The sequence below is a fragment of the Corvus cornix genome, chromosome 2 (assembly GCF_000738735.6).
Source record: "Corvus cornix cornix isolate S_Up_H32 chromosome 2, ASM73873v5, whole genome shotgun sequence".
NCBI lineage: Eukaryota > Metazoa > Chordata > Aves > Passeriformes > Corvidae > Corvus > Corvus cornix.
Genome location: NC_046333.1, coordinates 106,336,895 through 106,355,519, shown reverse-complemented (window position 1 = coordinate 106,355,519; position 18,625 = coordinate 106,336,895). Strand labels below are relative to the sequence as shown.

At 44.3% G+C, this 18,625-nt stretch overlaps 1 protein-coding gene across 1 annotated transcript in view; it reads right to left on the bottom strand.

Annotated features, from left to right (window-relative positions):
• Positions 1–1,047: 1,047 nt before the first annotated feature.
• GATA6 (GATA binding protein 6) overlaps positions 1,048–18,625 on the bottom strand; it is a 71,640-nt gene continuing 54,062 nt past the window's right edge. Inside the window, exon 8 of the mRNA XM_039548937.1 lies at positions 1,048–9,925. The gene's annotated coding sequence lies outside the window, so the exon portion shown is untranslated. The remainder of the gene's footprint in view (positions 9,926–18,625) is intronic.

The following is an 18,625-nucleotide window of genomic DNA, read 5'->3' as shown; positions in this document are numbered from 1 at the left end:
TCCCTGTGTAAAAAAGGAGACACACACACACACATGCAATAAAGAGTTTTTGGAACAGACTCAAGCGTTTGCCTAAGCAAAGAGTAAAATGAAGCAAGAAGTGGGATGGGAGTGCATGATGTGGTTTACTTAGTCAGAGATGGTTCTTCCCCCATCTTGAATTCCCAAGGCAGAAATCCTCTGTATTCTGAGCCTGGTCAGCTGCTCGCATGGGACAGCCCTGTTTTCCACCCTGTGTAGCAGAAATGAAAGGGGGAGGATGGCTAATGTGACTGGATGCACTGGCTGAGGATACAGAAATCACCACCCATTTCTTAGAGTTTTTTGTAGGATGTCTTTTGCAGGAAGGTGCTCTTGTGTCACCTGAAAAGGAGCAAGATGAGGAACACAAGGGCCATCAAGGCATCTAAAGGATCCAGAGACTTGCAGGGTTTGACAGCAGCTCGGATGCAACAAAGTCTGTTGAGGTGCCAAGGTGTTGCCCATGGTACTGAAGAGGCAGGTGGGTGGCTCAATACTTTTGCAGCTCAAGGTCTTAATTTCCCAAATAAGGACTCCAGCAATAATTCTGTCATAGAAGCAGCTCATGCCTGCTTAGGACAAATCCGTGTGCCTAGTATGGCTTACTTCTTGGGATTGCCCTGGCTGTCCATTCCCTGTCAGTTCACAAGCACTAGGTTTGTATCTCCTTTCTTTCCAAAGCACTCAAGCTCGACGTCTGGAGCTGGCATTGCATGTGCATACATGTAACTGGCCAGGGGTAGGTGAAAGTCCCTCTAATCTATATGGATGTTGGATCTTTCTGCACATGAGATGGACGGAAAATCCAGGCAAAGAAAATTTAATAGTCGCTTGGAGAAAAAGGATTTCCCACTGCAAAAATAGACTATTTTCACAAGGAATTCAGGGTTGCCTCTCCCAGAGATAAATGTATAAACTGTGAACATTCTTTCACTTGCCTATTGCCACATCAAAGAAGCAGCAGGAATGAATTCCCAACTTAGTTCAAGTTAAATTAAAATACATTCCAGCAAGGTGTTTCTGTATGTAGTTTTTATTTTTAAGTTGCAGTGTTCCCACTGTCACAGGAAAGACACTCCACTCATAAATAGACAGTTTCCCAGCCTTGCTTCATTACTTTCTATGACACAATTGCCAGGGATTGCATTTCTGTTAGAAACACTCCTCTTATTACACTCTGTGGTTGTTTCTGAAGGAATCTGTTATTCACAGCATGTTGATCTTAGAAGGATTCTTCACATTTTCTGGTAAATACAGTACATGATTCTTGTATGATCATGCAATTAATGTTTGTAAATTGTCTGGGATACAAACCAAGCTGTCATTTTTAGGTGTTGTCACAATAACAATCCATAATGTCAAAAGCCTGTCAATCTCTCATCATGTACAAAGGGGAACTATGCAGTGCTGTGGATGTAATGTTCTTTGCTGAGCAGAACACCATCTGCCTTGACTCTTTGTGAAGGGATGCTTGAAAAAAAAGCCTTTTAACATTAGTTTTTGCAACATGGGATGGGTCAGCAGGATTTACACCTGGGTCTGAAGCAGCAGAGTGGTGAGTTGTCCCCAGTGCCACAAGACAGCAGGCTGTATTGGCTAGCCTGGAAGCCATATGTTTATTCAGGGTACAAAGACTTAGTGAGGTCATGGTCAGTCACCATTGCTCATGCTAAAGGAAAGAAATGGGATGCTGAAGGGCCAGAAGTTGGGAGCAGAGAGCTGTTGGTTGCTGCTGATGGGCTTTCTGTGGGCAAAGTCAACCATACACAGAGATGGATAGGCAGCCTGGGAAGTGAGGAGAAGCAGGACAGACTTCATACCTGGAGGTTCAGCTGAGGCTCAAGCACTCAGCACATCTGGACTTAACAATGACTCAGAAGTCGACCCTATCATGCTGGCCTAGTCTGAAATACTCAGGGTCTGGTCCTACTGCAGGGAAAGCCATAGGGAGTAGCATTACTGCTTACTCTAAATAGGTGTTCCCCTTTCATGGTACTTACTTTCTGCTTTTGTATATAAATGGCATAAATACTTTACTATCTTGACTTGAAATTTGTCCCCAGTTGCAATCTAGAGGGCCAGCTGATTTTTTCACATCTCCACCATAATCTCAATGCACCATCAGCCCAGAAGATCTACCAGTATGGGCACTGCATTTGCTCACAAACGCTTTGCCTTGATGCACAGACTTTATGCAGATCTGAGACTCTTCAGAAATTCAGTTTGATCCTGGATGCAGCTTGGCATGATTCAAAAGTTAGTAGAGAAGAAGTGAATTTGAAAATTTCTCCACGTTGAGATGAAAATAGAGTTGTGATCCCTGACAAGGATTCTGATAGAAATTCTAGAGTCCTCTGAAAAGAAAAAACAATCCTTTAGATACTGCTTTTGAAAGTCAACCCATACAAAAGCTTTGGGGAAAATCAGTTCAGTAGCCATTTGGTGCTGAAGATACAGAAGTCCTGTTTCCCTCTCTGTCCTTCTAGAGGAGGAGGGAAGGCATATGAGAGCAATGGAGGAAGGAAGAGAGGTGAGCAGAAGTCCAGGAAAGCATCAGTAACCTTCTGAAACTCCTGGCTTACTGCAAGAAACTCACTGCTCATGGTCAGAATGAGAACATCAAAAGTGTTGGTATCTCACCTGTCTGCTTTGTTCTCCATGCTGTGGAATTTTATATGAAGCTGCAGCCATGGGTGCAGATAGTCAGTGTACGGCAAGAGGGAAAGGCAGTGAGTACTCCTGGGTACTGTCCCCTGCAGCAAGCAAATCCTTTCAGGTGTTAACTCTATGTTGAATGGAAGGCTGACCTGGATTTGTCCCACAGTCACGTTCTAAATATACAGTGCTGACAAGACTTTATTTCAAGTGTCTTATCTATGAGTAATTCATATTCTGTGTCTTGGAAAAAGCATATTATTAATAGGCAACAATAGTGTGGGAGTGAATCATAGGGCACCAGGCTAGGGCCAAGTTTGGACTATCAGCAGTTTAGTCTCTGCTCTCAGTTCCTGCTCTACCCCGACATAGTCATGTAGGCAGGGGTATCACAGAGAGAGTGATGCTGACAGCTAGCTGAGGGACACTGAAAAGTGTCAGCTGTACAAGTGGTGAGGGTAGACTTCAGCAGGAGCCAGAGCCAGTAATACCCCTTGCTTTTTGTTCTTGTTGCTGCCTGTAGCCTGGGTCCACTCCACATCACTGCATTTTGCTGGGCTTGGTAGTGGTTGAGGTCAGCCCATGGGCTGGAGGATGAATCCGTAAAGCCTGGTGGAGCTAAGTTGTTTGAAAAAGGGGGAAATCCAGCCCTAATACACCAAGCAGGCTTGAGCTTTCTCTTCTGCAGACTTTGAAAGTTGGTGGTTTCTCAGCACAATCTTGAGGACTCAGAATGCTAAAGGTGGTAGAGTCTGATGTTGAAAATGAGCTTAGAAGCACACCAAGTTAAGATGGACACACTCTGGCAGTTCATTTCACCAGAGACCAAAATTACAGCTGGTACAAATTCATAAAACTTTATATCCTCTGGGATATAAAGAAAAGGGGGAGTTTAAAAATAATTCAGGGATATATAGTTCTCCTAATCCATTTTTAATCATTAAAGTTTGAAGTTTTAGCAAGTGGAAGACTCTTTGCCTCACAAACTACCAGATCTGTGACATCAGCAGGACCAAAGATACTGAATGAACTGGTCTATCAAAACGCATTTATGGAGTTATGAATAACATGCTATATATTACTTGGCAGATTGGGAAGTAGAGTACAAAACCATGGGGGAGTGTCAGCTATTGAGGAAAATCAACCAATGAGCAGGAGCCAGTAGAGACCTCAGTTTGTGAAATAAGATAAATTCAGTCTCGAGAGCAGAAGCTGGAGACAACTGAGAATCCAAGCAAGAGTTTAGGACTCAGTGAGGAATTCCTCCATTAGGAGCTGTACATAAGAAATTTTAGGTCCAGAAAACTTTGGAAGACCACCAAGAAAGCAGCGGGGAGTCATAAAATTTTAGATTCAAGTTGCAATCCCAAATCATGATGTAGTTTTAAGCTTGAAGGGGAAGCAGCTGAACTAAGGAGAAATTTCAAATTTCCTGTTAACTGAATGGTTAACCAAATACTAAGCTCCAGGAGTACTGGGAATTTTTCGAAATCTTTGGTTTCTTTGATTTGGGGCTTGTTTGGGTTTTTAGGGTCCTGGAAGCATAGCTTTGGTTTATTCTAAGGCTCCAAAACACTAAATTAAAAGGTAATTCTATTCTTCAAGTAAGCATCATGACTACAGAGTGAAACAGAACTAGGAGCATGTGAATTACGTTGTTTTTTGTCATTTACAGCTGGCAGTCCTGATATTGAGACAGGAGCTGCAGGTGAATGAAAATTATCAAAGCTTTTCAAATGCATGCTAAAAAAAGACTGGGTGCATTTGAGTCATCAGGGAGCTAAACCTTCAGGTCAGAAAAAAGAAGAGCTTGAGCCATCTGGGAATTTCAGTTTTGGGGTCAGAACTCCATGAACCATGGTGTGTTGTTGGGAATTTCTAGCTCAGCAAACTGTCTGGAGCCTGGAGGGAGTATCGAGGAGGCAGCAGAGAGGGCGTGAGGAGAGCATGAGTCATTTGGGACTGCAGACAGGAGAGGGCAGCTGCCAAGTGAGTGGGTGCCCCTGGGGAGGTTTGCACTCTGCAGGTCTCCCACAGCTGAAGTCAGCGGTGCTTGGTACAAGCAAGAGCACTTTCCCCTGCCTGAATGCTGGTATTTCCCAGACACACAACGGGAGCTGCACAGGAAAGCTCCCCACCTTGCCCCTTCTTAGGGCTTCATCCTGCAAACTTTTATACTGAAGTCACTGTTTGCTGAGGCCGCTGGGATTATTAAAGCTACTCCATTGTCCCTAGGAGGTGAGGTCTCCCTCAAAGCACAGTCATTCCCAGGGCAATGTGCTGGCTTCATAGCTGTTTAAATCAGAGGTAAATATTCCCTCTCTCCCCTGTGTTTAAAGATGCTTGTGATCATCTGGAACAACTGCATCTAATAAAGGTGGCATAAGAAGCCTCAGCTTTGAATATTTTACCTTTGTTTTCTGCTTTATACTTGATTATCTTTGCCTGGCCATCAGCATGATAACATATACCAGTTTATTCAGTAAACATCTTTTCATTTTCCCAATGAGCACTCATTATTTATGACTACCAAGAAAATCTTTGCCTCCAATGGCAGAAGGAGAATGTCTCCTTGTTTAATTACCATGTATAGTTAGCTGCATGGTGATTGGAATAAAATAATTCACTTTGTGTTCCCAGAAGAGTTTTTCCTAAGTGCTTTGGGAGGCGAGGGGGAGGTTGGCAGATGAGTGTAATCTCAAGAAGCACACTGTAGTGGAATCCAGCACTAGGAGCCAGATGGCAAGGTTGCACTGAATAGCACATTTTTTTTAATAGCTGTGAAAATTTGCTGTCTGCACGTGGCTTTGCTAAATGACAGCAGTGAGCATTTCTAATTTATCTGGTGCTACAATTAGGTTATTCCTTCAGAGGGTTACCCTTCTTTTTCACATAAGATCAGGGCGCAGTTTCAGTACCAAAGGCAATGTTTAAGTATCTGTAAGAGTTCAGAAGGCAAAGAGGGCAAAGCTGTGGGAGGAGAAACATTTAAAAAAAAGAGAAAAATTAGTTCAGGAGAGGACTAAGATCAAGCAGCACCCTGGCCTTGTTTTGTGAGGTGGCTCCATTGTGTAGCTCTCATGCAACATCCATTGAGTGTGTTGGGATCTCATGCAGTGTCCTTTGAATGCACTGGGATCTCCACACACATTCCCAGCGATGGAAATGAGAACCGGAGGCAGTCAGTAATTTCTCATCATGCTCTAAAATATAGGCACAGTCATAAATGCTGTGTAAAGAGTGTTACCCTAGCAGTACATACACATGGGCTTTATGTTAACATGGTTCTGAAAGCTACATTAGAGTATTAGATTACACTTGAAATTTAAAATGTATTTTCCATCCATGAAATGATGACTGGACCCCAGATTTTGAGTTTTCTGACTCCATTCAGACATACAAACTCCCCAAATCCCCATGAATTAACATGGTCTGTGCATGTCCAGTTCATCCACAAACACCCCTTTGAGTGTGTAGAATCACAGCAGCAATAAATGGAAGACAAGACAAACCCTGCCGCTGCCTTTAGGTAATCACCTAACTGGTAATGCTCTTCTGGGCAGGGGTGATGGCAGAATTTGCAAAGACCATGGACAAAACACACAATTTGAGAAGCATGGGCAGTCCTGTGGGCTGTCACAATGTGCTACGAAGCAGTGAAGAAGGACTAGGCTGAGACCTCCTTAGAATCAACAGATCCATTAAATCTCCCCTGGAAACCTGGCTTGTTGTGATAGTTCTGTACTGCTCTGAATGCTTCTGGTGCATGTGGTGAGCTCCTCTGCCTGAAGTCAGACAGCCCATGCAGCTTCTGTGCTTTTGACCACAAAAGTCTGGGTCACTTCTTTCAGTGGAGCTAAACCCAGGGTTCTATCTTGCTCTTATAGCCTGTCTGCATCAGGGAAATGAAGAAATGAGTCCACCTATGAGAGCTGATGTGCTCGGAGACCTGGTAACAGAGGTGTGACTCTAAATCACATCTCTTAACCCTGTGCCAAGTACATTTGTCAGCATGAACCACTAAGACTGGAAGAAGTCAGAAACTTCTGGAATAAAGTTTTGGAGTTATACCAACTAAAACAAAGTCCCATGTGTTGACCATTGTCTAACTCTGCAGCTTTTTATTCTGTCATTGAATACTGACTTGCCCTGCTGTTACAGAAAATGACACTAAGAGCAAATGCCATTCTTCCAAGCTGTCTGCATATTTAAAACTGTGTAAATGTAAAGGCCATTAAAACCCTGCAAGCAAAGCTTTGCCTTGTTGGTATAGTTTGCACTGTACCTAGCCCAGTGGGCCCCACGACAAACCTGGTGATATGCACCAGGGTGACATGCACCCAAAACTAGGAAAGAGCATCTTCAGACATAACACTGCTGCTAAGATGACACTACAGTGTCATATATAGGGACATAGATAGGGTCATAGATAGGGACACCGAATCTATTTGGACAGTAGAATTCATCCTTTGTAAAAGGCTGCCTTCAAATTAGGACTTGTGTCTTATCTGAGTGCCAGACACTGCTTTGGCTTTCAGTGGGGGGGTCAGTCCTACACAGTCATTGCTAGCACATGCTGAAATGTTTTTGTATTGTTTTTGCAGAGTAATGCCTGGGGATAATGGGGCGTAAAAAATTTATTTCTTCCTACATTTCAAGGTACACAAAACACTTCTGTTTCTCTTTTCACTTTTTTGTAATTTTCTGTATATTGCTCGTATTCTTCTTCTCATCTTCACATATTTCCCAGGGGAATGTGGATGAAAGAGTTAAATAAAAGACAGAATTTACTTTCCCCGATGCTTCCAGCAGTCTTTTCCTTATCTGAGTCAACATTTTCTTTTCCAGGATGCTATTTAGTTCTTCTTAGATGGGAATAGTTTTCCTTAAAAATAAAACCTCTTTAACAACAACAGAAGAGACAATTGGATCAGCTCGGTGCAGCTACACATGGTGATAGCCAGACTGATGATGATGTAGAATCATCTTTTTACTCTTGTGTTTGAAGACTGCATTTTCAAATGATACTTCATTGACAATCAATAAACGAGTTTTTTACTGCTGTCAGCACTACTGAGTCAATGCAGTGCTGAGAGCAAGTGGAGAGCTGTACTGACTCAGCCACACTTCAGGCAACACTCAATTCATTCTCCGGCCCAGAATCATACTATTACACTGGGAGATGAAAAAAGGACCCCCACTAAACTGCTTTCACATATCATCATCACATTTTCAGGTTCCTTGTCAACCATTCCAAATTCAGATGTAGAAATAATCACAAGCTGAGCTCAATAACTTCTCATCTGACAGAAAACCTTCCAGAAAGATGTCCAGCCTTGATCTGATGACATCAATGGAGTACTCACCATTTCTTAGAGTAAAACATTCCCAGTGACCAGTCACCCATGCTCTTGATAACTCCTGATAATTTGTTTCACTAATTCAGGATGATTTTAAAGCACTTTTTTTTTCTGATTCCCTAGCCTAGCACAAAACCAAGCAAAATTGTATGAAATGTTCAGGTCTATCTGAAAGTGCATTTCTGAGGCCGGACTTGAAAGAATCTTCTTTTGCACATCTGAAATTTCACATTGGAGGCAGAATTTATAATTTATAAAATTTCAGTTTCCTAACTAGTAGATTACACCTACAGCTCAGGTCTAACTGCTTTTATTCCTGTTCAGAGGCACAAAAAATTGCATCGAGATAAGTACCCTTGGAAATGTTTAAAAGATCCTAATGTGTATGGCCAGAAATGCCCCACTTGCAGACAGTGATAATCTAGCTGTCATGGACTAATGAACTGTAACCTGGAGTTCTGGTTGATCCTGTCACCCTTGGCCAAAATAATCCAAGGAGGGAAGTGACGCATGTTGAAATCTTGTTTTGAGAACTGGACATTCGGATTTCTTCCAGGACTGCTCTCAAGGTTGTGTTGTACTCGCAGTGAAATTGTTTGTGAGAATTTAGAAAAACTTAATGATGGAGGACTATTGCCTGGATTCTGCTGTGATAAAAAAACTCTCATTCTAGCTGCAGAGGCATTTCATACCCCTTGCAAATAATTCCACTTGGACCTGGACTGGCTACAGTGTGAAATACCCTGTTGTTTTACAGCTTACAGCCCTTCTACAGGACTACTTTTTTGCTTAAAATTAAGTTTAAACTTTTGTATCATTTCCATTGTCTGCGTAATCGAATGTGGCAGATTTTAGTGTTTGTTTGCCTGAAAATGTTGGTTTTTTAAAAATGCATTTTCTATTTATTTTAGTATTTCTTCCCCTGGGAAACAGCATTTGGAACGATCCAGGAAAAAATATTTTAACAAGCATTAAGTTGCCATCATTGAGACCACAGAGGGAAGCTGATGCAGGAGGGAGGAAAAGTGGCTGTCATGCGCCATCCTCAAGTGCCATTTATAAAAACATGTGTTCCATCTTCCTCAGAAGAGTGATTCTCATGCTTCTCGAAATGAACACCCAGGAAATGATAAGTTCAAATCGAACAAATTGTCGTTAAAATCACCATAAGTCATTGAAAACTAGTGAAAGCTAAGTTTAAGTCTAAATTCCCACCCGACTGTTCTGGCATACCCCATGGAGAAGCAGCGGTGTGTCGCGCTTGCATCAGACCTCACTTTTTGCCAGCTTGCCTTAACGTGCCAGGTTGTTCACACCTGGAGAGCCATGCTGTGAAGCAGCAAGAGGAGCTTTCAGTTTAGTAGGAAACAGCCCCAGAGCCAGTTTTGGGGCATTTTGCTGCCTCCGGTGGCTGTGGGTTCGTTCTGCTGCCCAGAGCTTACCATGACAGGGAAGTTCCATAGGAGATGTCACCTCTGAGTGTAGCTGGCATATGACATTTACCTGGTTTCCACGAAGGAGTGAAAAATGTTAAAACAGTTAAAATGTTAAAACAGCCTCACATGTGAGCAAAATTTTACAGGGAAAAAATTGATGAGCTTGGGAAGAAGGGTGACCACCAAGCCATGCTTTATGCATGGGTGTTTGCAGTCAGCAGTCCAGAGAACAACTTGGAGAGGAATCTGGGTAGCAGCAGCTTCAGTCAGTAACTTACCATTTCTGTCCGGGCAGCTAAATCAAAAGTCACACCTCCTCAAGCAGGGCTGTCGCTCCGACTGGAGTAGCACCGGGTGCAGGGCTGCCCGGGACTGTTGTGGACATGCAAATCACTGCACACACAGAGGGTATCAGCCAGCAGCTGTTTTCTGGGTGCTTGAGCACTGCCTGCCCTGAAAAGTAACAATTATCTCCATTTAATGGGGAAATCTAGGGTGTCTAAATATGGTTGCACAAGTGATTAGGTCTTGCCAGACATTGCAAAGTAGAAGACCCAGACTGGGGCCCAAAGGACTGACTTCAGACAATGCTGTCAGCAATCCCAAATGATGATTGCCCTAACAAATGTTGCTAATGAAAATAAAATCAACCCATTTGCCACCTTCAAAGTGCACAGGAGTTTTGTCATCACCAACAACGGTATCACCACCTTATATTTCCATTCTGAGCCTAATGAGTCTGACACCACACCAGAGTCACATAGGGGCAAGAAAAAATGTAAATGGTATGAAGAAAATTGTGTTTAGCAATTGCACCAAAGCAGTGAATTCATCAATTCTCCAAAAAGTCAAACTGGTATTAATGCCTGAGCATGTTTCTTGGCATCTTTTGAAAATAGGAGGAAGTAAGCTTATCTGTTTTGGGGGAAAACAGCCCTATGTGCAGTATATGATCTTTCCAGAGAGCTCCCGAGCATGGACAATGTGGGGATCATTTCAAGGCATCCGTTTGCAACAGAGAGCTTTCCCACTTCCAGCTGAGCACTCGGACTGGCTGTGCATCTGCAGGATGAAACACAGAGAAAGTCTCACATCCAGATCTGCAAAGCACACGCTGATGTTATGGATGTGGTTTGCTCCTGCTTGCTTTATCTCAGCAGCTGCTCTGAGATGTTGGTAGGCAGACGTGGAAAAGTGCAGTTTTTCACTCCCTATCATTTGTGAGGTCTTACCTTACACATGAGATAGGCTGCACTGTATTTCTAAGGTTTGCTTTTGATACCTGCTCAGTAAACACAAAGCAGTGATGCTATTTCAGCAATATAAAAGGCCATTATCATGGTGCTGATTGCATATGATGATGTTATATATTGCATTTCATTGTCTTGCTACGTGATTTCTGAAATTCTACACATAGTTTATCCAAACCAAAGGTTTTCAAAGAATATAAAGGGGAAATGGTACAACAGCCTCTCTGCATCTACATTGATTTCAAGAAATGTGTCACTGGAAGGCAGCTCTCTGAATGAGAGTTTGTAGCTTTTCACATATCCATTGAAAAGTTTAACATATTTCATATTTGACATATGTTCATATAGTTCTGAAAAAAAATCATATTTAAAATATTCCATTTTAGTTTTTGATTGTCCCATAGTTTTTGTGTTCCATAAGCTATGTGCTGATAGCTAGCCTTGGGAAAATCCTTCTTAGTTCTTTACAATTTGCTTTGTGGCCAGCACAGTAAGTCTGCCCACAAGACTTTCCACTCCCTGGAAAGTTCACACGAGTGACCCTTTCAAGGGAAACAGCCAGTGGTTCCAAATCCAGGGAACAGAAGTGACAGATGCTCTGCCTGATGAGCCCGCTTCCATCACAATTTATTATATTGGAATTCACAGTAATGTACAAAATTAAGAGGAGAAAAAAGCGCTTATTTCTGTGAACTTCTTTTTCAAACCTCTGGAGATGAAAACTCAAGAAATCTGTGGTTGTTCACTTTAAAAATACTGCTGGAGGAGAAGGAGGAGGAGAATGAGAAGGAGGATTATGTTTAGGCAAACAATTCACCGCAAATAATTTTTTTAGAGGGCCTGGCTAATTCAGTTTGTGAGTTATGAGATTTTTAAAAGCCTTTATTCAAAACCATTTTCTGTATGCTTTTAAGAAACTTTGGTCTATACAAACATTAACAAATGTGATTCTACTGCAGATCCAAGATTTGATCTCATTAGTTCTGCCTAAAGATTTGCAGCTGATTTCACTGAGCCCCAGTTAGGAAAAACTAAATATTGTCTTCTTTTCCTGTGATTGTCAGCATAAGTGAATTTAAAATTGCATTTCCATCAATACTATGTTAAAAAATTTACTGGTTTAGACTTCTACTAATTACCTATTTGTTAAGCTATTAACATTGAATAAATCCAGAAGCCACAAAAAAAAAAAAGGTGAACATTTCTTATTTACTCAAGATAATTTTTAGATATTCAGGCATCTCTGGCGATAAAAATGAGGATACATTTTTCTGCATGATGTCATTCATGGATGCCCTGCACTGAAAAACTGACATCTTATCACTGCTGTAAAAGCATTTAGCCCGTGGGATCACTCAGTGGGCTGAACAGTCTGACACCAGAAGTGGGATGTGCAAGATCCAGGTTAGTAAAGTCACAGCCCATGCCCCACGGTGGAAGGAAACCGTCTGGTCTTATATAACAGAAGTTTTAAAATCATGTAGCCTAGAAATTTCAGCATTATCTACACAATTAATGTATTAGGGATGATGGAATGACCACACTTATCCTTTAGGAAAATCTTCAAAGGAATTACAAGTTTGGCCACATGAAAACGATCTTCCAAACTTGGAAATGGGCATTTCCTCCTGGGTGGTTAGAGAACTACATTTTGAGATTTCCATTTGTACTTATTTGGATAAAAGGAATTACATGAATTCAACAAGGCTTTTGAATTCATGACTTCGTTCTGCCTAATTGATGAATTTTTTTCATCATTTATTTTTCTATGTAGATTGAAAGACTCCAGCTTTTCATGTCTCGCTGAGAAATGTGGATTCCTAACTCCTTCACTATTTGGTCATGATATGGGCTCCAGGCCTATCGGTCCTGTGACTGCAATCACATGGCATACAAACGTATTCAAAGAATGAGGGCTAGATGGTCAGACGCTGGAAAAGTGATAACTCCATTTCGCCTCTGACTTTTGACACTTATTAAGCAAAATGCTGTCCTTACTTAGCCAGCTGACTCTCTAAAATGGAGATCTCGAAGGCCATGAAACAACTCCAGATACATAGGTAGAGTTGAAAGCAAAACACCTTTGCAGTAGCAGCCTGCTATCTTGCAGCCATGGATTTTCCACTTCCCACAACTACGTGTGTGTGGAGACCTGTGAAAAACCTCTCATGAGTTGCTCTCGATGCAAATTACTTTGGTTTGTCTGGGAAAAGACAGCATCTGAACAAAGCTCCCTCATTGAGCCCTCAGTGATTAATCACTGTAAGTGTGTGGGAGGAAGGAGCTGAATGCTCTGACACAACCCTACCCAGCTACTGAGCTGATGAACTGGGGGAACTGGGCAGGGAACAAGGGAACAAGGGGGTTTCTGCCCACATCCTTATCCCAGAGATTCATGAAGAGGAGGTTTGAGGTATGAAAAGAAAATGCCAGAGGACAAATAGGAAAGATTACCCAATGCAGTCTGACTAATGGGCTTGCGCTGCAGCACTCGCGATCCATGCTCTTGGAAGGGGATCAGCCTTGTGGAGGGGAAGAGGCTGACATTTGGAGTTTGCCAGCTTTGTGTTAGCAACTGAGCTGGCACCACTCTGCACAGCAGCCTGGCAGCAGGGCTGCCCGCTCACACGGAGCGTCAGGTGGGAACAGCAGAGTCTGGATCAGCATCCGTACTCTTGGCCTCTGTGAACGGCCTTAACTGCACGGTTGTTCATATGGCTCGGTACACACACACCACTAGAAAGAGACAAAAGCAAACGTTACCAAAAGCAAAAAGAGAAAGCCTGGGATGTCTGGGATCTGGGTGGATCTTTGGACGAAAACTGCCTTTGGGACGTACAAACTAGCAAAACTGGCTGAAGTCTCACCACAAAGGCTTGTGAGGACGCCCGCATGCTGTGCGGAGGTTGCTGCCTTCTCCTGGTGAGCCAGGCAAAGCACAGCCGGAGAAACGAGCATAGCACATCTCAGTCTTGTTTTGAAAGGCCTGACTCTCTCAGACTTCCATGCCCTTAACATTGTCCATGTTCATGTTTTGTGTAAAAAAAGAACTACTTACAAACCTGTAATAGTAAAATCAGTTGCAAGTACATCATGGATTCTATCGTTGCTACACAGAGAATATCCCACCAATTTTGCTCCCCCCCACCCCAAAATTACTAAGGAGAGCGAAGCAAGTAATATGCACCAAGGAATCAAGGCAAGGAAAATGAAGAGGGCTTTGGAAGAAGAAGGGTGTGGACATGGTTACTAAAGTGCTGTTTCTCTGCCAGGGCAAACAGACAGAAGGGGGAAGTGGATGAGGGAAGTTTCTCTGCTGGAGCTCCCTGCTTGCTACAACTGCTCCCGGAGATAAGGAGTGGATCAAGGGAGATAGCACGCCTGGCTCGGCTCTGCTGGGCTCTGCAGGGCTCTGCTCTGCTGTGCGGAGCCCGGCCAAGCTGAGCACATGCACAGCTTCCTGAGTGGAGTAACCCCACTGGCAGCTGGACACCCCAAGGAATTTAAGAAAAAAAAAGGCTATTTTTCCCAGATGTACTCTGGAGATGAGCTTTTTCACAAAACAGCCTTGCCTCACTAAGACCATCAGGGCTCCTCTGGAGAGCCCTGCTGAAGGCCAGGGGCTGGCTGGGCTGACAGGAGTTTGGGATGGTGCCCCCAGAGCCTCACACCTCTGGCTCATCCCAGTGTGCCCGTGGCGAGGCCGTCGGACCTGCCCTCAGTGCAGCCCCAAGGCTGCCCAGCGCCCTCTGGGAGACCCGCACCCTCTCCCGTCTCCAGTGCTATTCTTCTGCCAAAACTGTTTTTTGCTTTGTGAAAGATCAAAGGAGAATAAACATCTCCATCTTCCCTCCGAACATATCCAGCCTAATATGCGTGGTATTTTTATTGTGGAACGGAGCGACTTGTAAGAAGAAATGAAAATCTCCAGCGTGTCAGCTCATAGGAGCTAATGATGTTTACACAGACATACCACACTGATGGAATAGTCCCAACATCCCCTTCTGTGGAGGGGGGTAGGGAAAAAAAAAAAAGGAGCGGGGGGGGGGGGGGGGAGAAGAAGGGGGAAAAAAAGGGAAAAAGAGAAAGGGAGAGACAGCGGCGAGAGGAGTGACCCAGGCTCCCCTCCCCCGGCTCTTTCCTGCGCAGCAACCTGTACTTGACCCTCCCGAGCCTGGCTCTGCTCAGCCTCCATCCCGCCCCGCCGGAGCCGCAGCGCTGATACCAGGCAGCTGATGCGCCGCCTCATCCAAAACACACACTTGGGGGAGGCGCACGCCCACGCCAAGCTTCGGGGGGGCTCCGGGGCCGCGGAGGGACGCGGGGGGCCGGCACCCACCTTCCTCCTTCCCTCCCTCCCTCCCTCCCGCCGGGCCGGGCCGGGATGTGCCGGGCCCGCCGCCGCTGTTTGCCAAGCACTACAAGTGGCGGGGGAACTGGGTCCACTTCAGGGTGGAAATATTTCAAATGCTTCCTGGGATGGAGATGGGGGAGAGGCCGCCAGGCCAAAATTTGCGGGAGGAGAGACCGCCTGCCCCTGCTCGGCCCCCTCAGCCCCTCCCGGCCCATCCATCCGCACGCTTTTGAAGTCCAAATCCACGCTTATTTGGCTGGGGTGCCTGGAGCACCCTGGGAACCGGGATCCCTGTGTGCCATTGGTCCCTTTGCTTTCCTGTCCCATCCTTTCATCCCTCCGTACACCCATGGGTGCGTTAGATCACCTTTGCTGGGAGCACATACCAGTGGGTGCCAGCTTCCTTGAGCAAGAAACACGGGAAGGGATCTCTAGAAGACCTTATGTGGTTATAACAGGCAAAGGAAACAGAAGGTGAAAGGTCTCAGAGTTAAAAAAAAAAAGGACTTTATGAGTCAAATTTTCACATTGTCAGACTCTTTCAGCCTTGCTCCTTCCAAGTTGTTGCAGTGTTGTCTAATCCCTGCTATCCATGTTTCTGCCACAGCTCAAGGGGGAAGCCAGAGTGGACGAGTCCAGCAGCAGCCATTCTCTACCTGCCCTGACTGTATGTTTTCCTCTGTCTTTGTGCTGGGGAAGAACTATTAAAATGCATTTCTGTGAGTCATAAATTCCACTATTAAATATTTCTTTTTAAATGTCTGTGATGTACACAATTTCCTTGGATTTTGCCACAGATTTCACAGAAAATTCTCAGAGAAAAGCCTTTTTTTTCTCCTTCCTTTTTTTTTTTTTTTTTTTAATTTTCCAGTCCCGTTGTTTCCTGAAATACAGGCTTGCTTTTAGCAACAGACCAGGTTGCTCTGGACTGACCTATTTCCCTCAGAGCTGATTCAAAGCCCCTGGCTGGGTCAGGGCACCAATGGAAATTTCAGACTGTGCACGAAACAGAGAGAGGCTGCAGGGAAGCCAAAGTGACAATTAATTTGTTTTTTTTAATACCACTGTGGGTAAAACTGTGTGGAGTATCTCCTCAGAGATGGAACTGCCAAACCCTACACGTGGGGATCTGCTAATCCATTGCCCTTCCTATTCCACATGTTCCACCTGTTCCCTGCCCTAGCCCTGGCCACTCCCTCGGTTTCTCCCTATTTGCTCCTTTACCCCAACCCCGCCCAGGGACCGCCCTTGTGCCCCTCACAAAACCACCCTGCCCCCAGACCATGTTGTCTCTCTCTGCCACCGAAGGCGTGATGTGATTAAAGTCATCTTAAACCCCCATGGGAGACCCTTCTCTCTCCTTTGCCATCCACTGCATTGTAACGCTGCTGGCTGCCAGAGCCAGATCGAGGGACTGTCCGAAATGGACTCCAGGATGCAACTAGTCGCATGGCCTTAGGAAACCCTCGCTGAGTTCTCAGGGAGAAGCAGCCTGCTAGGCAGAGTCCAGTGGTTACAACACCTACACACCTCACACATTGATCAGTCTGTAAGCCTCTGATGCTGCTTCGCAGGCCCACGTTCAGAATGATGCTACTGGTAGAGAAGTTGATTCCAGAGCAGTCGGGGATTGGAGGGGATGTATTTATACCCAAGCCTTATCTGAGCCTGCTCACAGAATGCGTTGTAGTGTGCATGTGAGATAGCTGCTTTTCCACACTGAGAGCTGAGAAGGTTGCCAATCTCCTGAGCTTTGGAGCGAGGCATTATTTAATTTTTTTCTCTTTCTCAGCTTCTACAGAGAATATAGGTTTTAAACCCAGCCTCTGTCTTGAGTTACTATTGTCTTAGTGCACCCTTTAAGACAGGACAAGAGAAATGTGGTGGAACAAATGGCCACAGAGGATCTTGCCATAGTGTACCCAGTCAGTCCTCTGGCATGGCCAGGTGCAAGCGGCTGTGAAAATAGCTATTGAGGGAAAAAAGTATTGCCCACTTCACCTAGGTCTCGGAATATGGCTGAATGGTTTTATTTTCTCTGATGTCAAGAAACTGTCCTCAGCATTCAAGCCTGCATTATGTTTTTAAAACAGCATTTCTGAAGGCTGGTAACCACATAGGATGGCTCAATTCTGAAACACCACAGAGTCATGGGGTGCTGAGGTTCGACTGTGTAAGGGATGAATCACGGCACCTTTAGTAGGCTGTCTCTCTGATTTACCTGAGCCAGTGCCTCTGAACATATTTCTAAGGAAAAGATGCTGGACTCTGGCTTTGGACAAAAGAGAAAACTCTTCTGGCACTGTGAAAGAATGGCACTATTATTTTTCTCCTTAGGAAATGTCAGCAAATGTGTGCCAAATGCCCAGTTCTGTGATTGTAACCATTATACTCATGAATACCCTTACAGAAACAATGTGGTTACTGGTCCAGTTGGCTGTCTGTGATTTTGTTCCCCATAGCTGGGCTTTGCACTTCTCTACAGTTCTCCTTATCCATAAGCTTTCCAGTTTTTCAGATTTCTGAGTAAATACACTCCAGAGTAAAAAAAATGTCAAGTAGTCCTATTTTAAAGGCAACCTCTCAGTAAAACACACTCAAAATGAGATAAGATTGAAGTGCTTTTCTTTAAATCAGATCCCAAGGCTCCTGATTCTCCCTTCCTTAGACACATCATAGGGCGTCTGTCTGTGTGCAGTGTCCCAGTGTTGTTCACCTCACTGGTGAATAGCCTTGATTTTGTGTTCCACTTGAAAGCAGGTAAAATCACTGTAGTTTTTCTCATGTAAGAAGACATCATCCTAAATGAGGTATAAGGAAACAAACAGACAAAAAGCTCCTTATTAGAGAAAAATGCATATCAAGTTTCTCTCCCATTTAAGACCTTGTTTTCAGTGCCTAATCTGATGCTGGATGCTGCTTGGATTATTGTAATGGCTGCATGCAAGGCTGAGGAATACCTTGTTTCTGCCCTTCCTCTTCCCCAACTTTTCCTCATTTTCACCTTTGTTTTCTATTTCTTTCACTGCAGGTTCAGAAGCTCAGTTGCAACTTAGGTTGTTGACGTTACATGTTTGCCAAGTTTGGGTATTACAGCACTCATGCAGCTCCAGTTTCATTCAGGTTTCCCTATGTGCTTTATCCCTTTTATCTTTGGCCCTATTAATGTGATTGCCCTGTGACAACACTTGCTGGAAGACATGCAGGAGGGCTGGAGCAACCCGTGTTTCCCGGTGGCTGCCGAATGAACGCTGCCTTCGCAAAGGCACTGGTACCGTACCCCAGCAGGAGAGAGCAGGAGAGCCCATGCTGTTCTCCTGCCCCATTCCCACGCAGTTACCCAGCTCAGCTCTGCTCCTGGCAGGGGGATGTGTGTCTTCCTTGGGGAACTCAGCTGGCTCTGTTAAGGATACCCCAAAGCAGCCCAAAAAACCAGACTTTTGCAAATGGGCAGGTTTGCCTTCTGTTTATTTCTCCTTTTATCCTGCTAGCGAGGGATCATCAGCATGCAGACAGTATCTAACACTCCCAGATAAACTGCATCTGTAC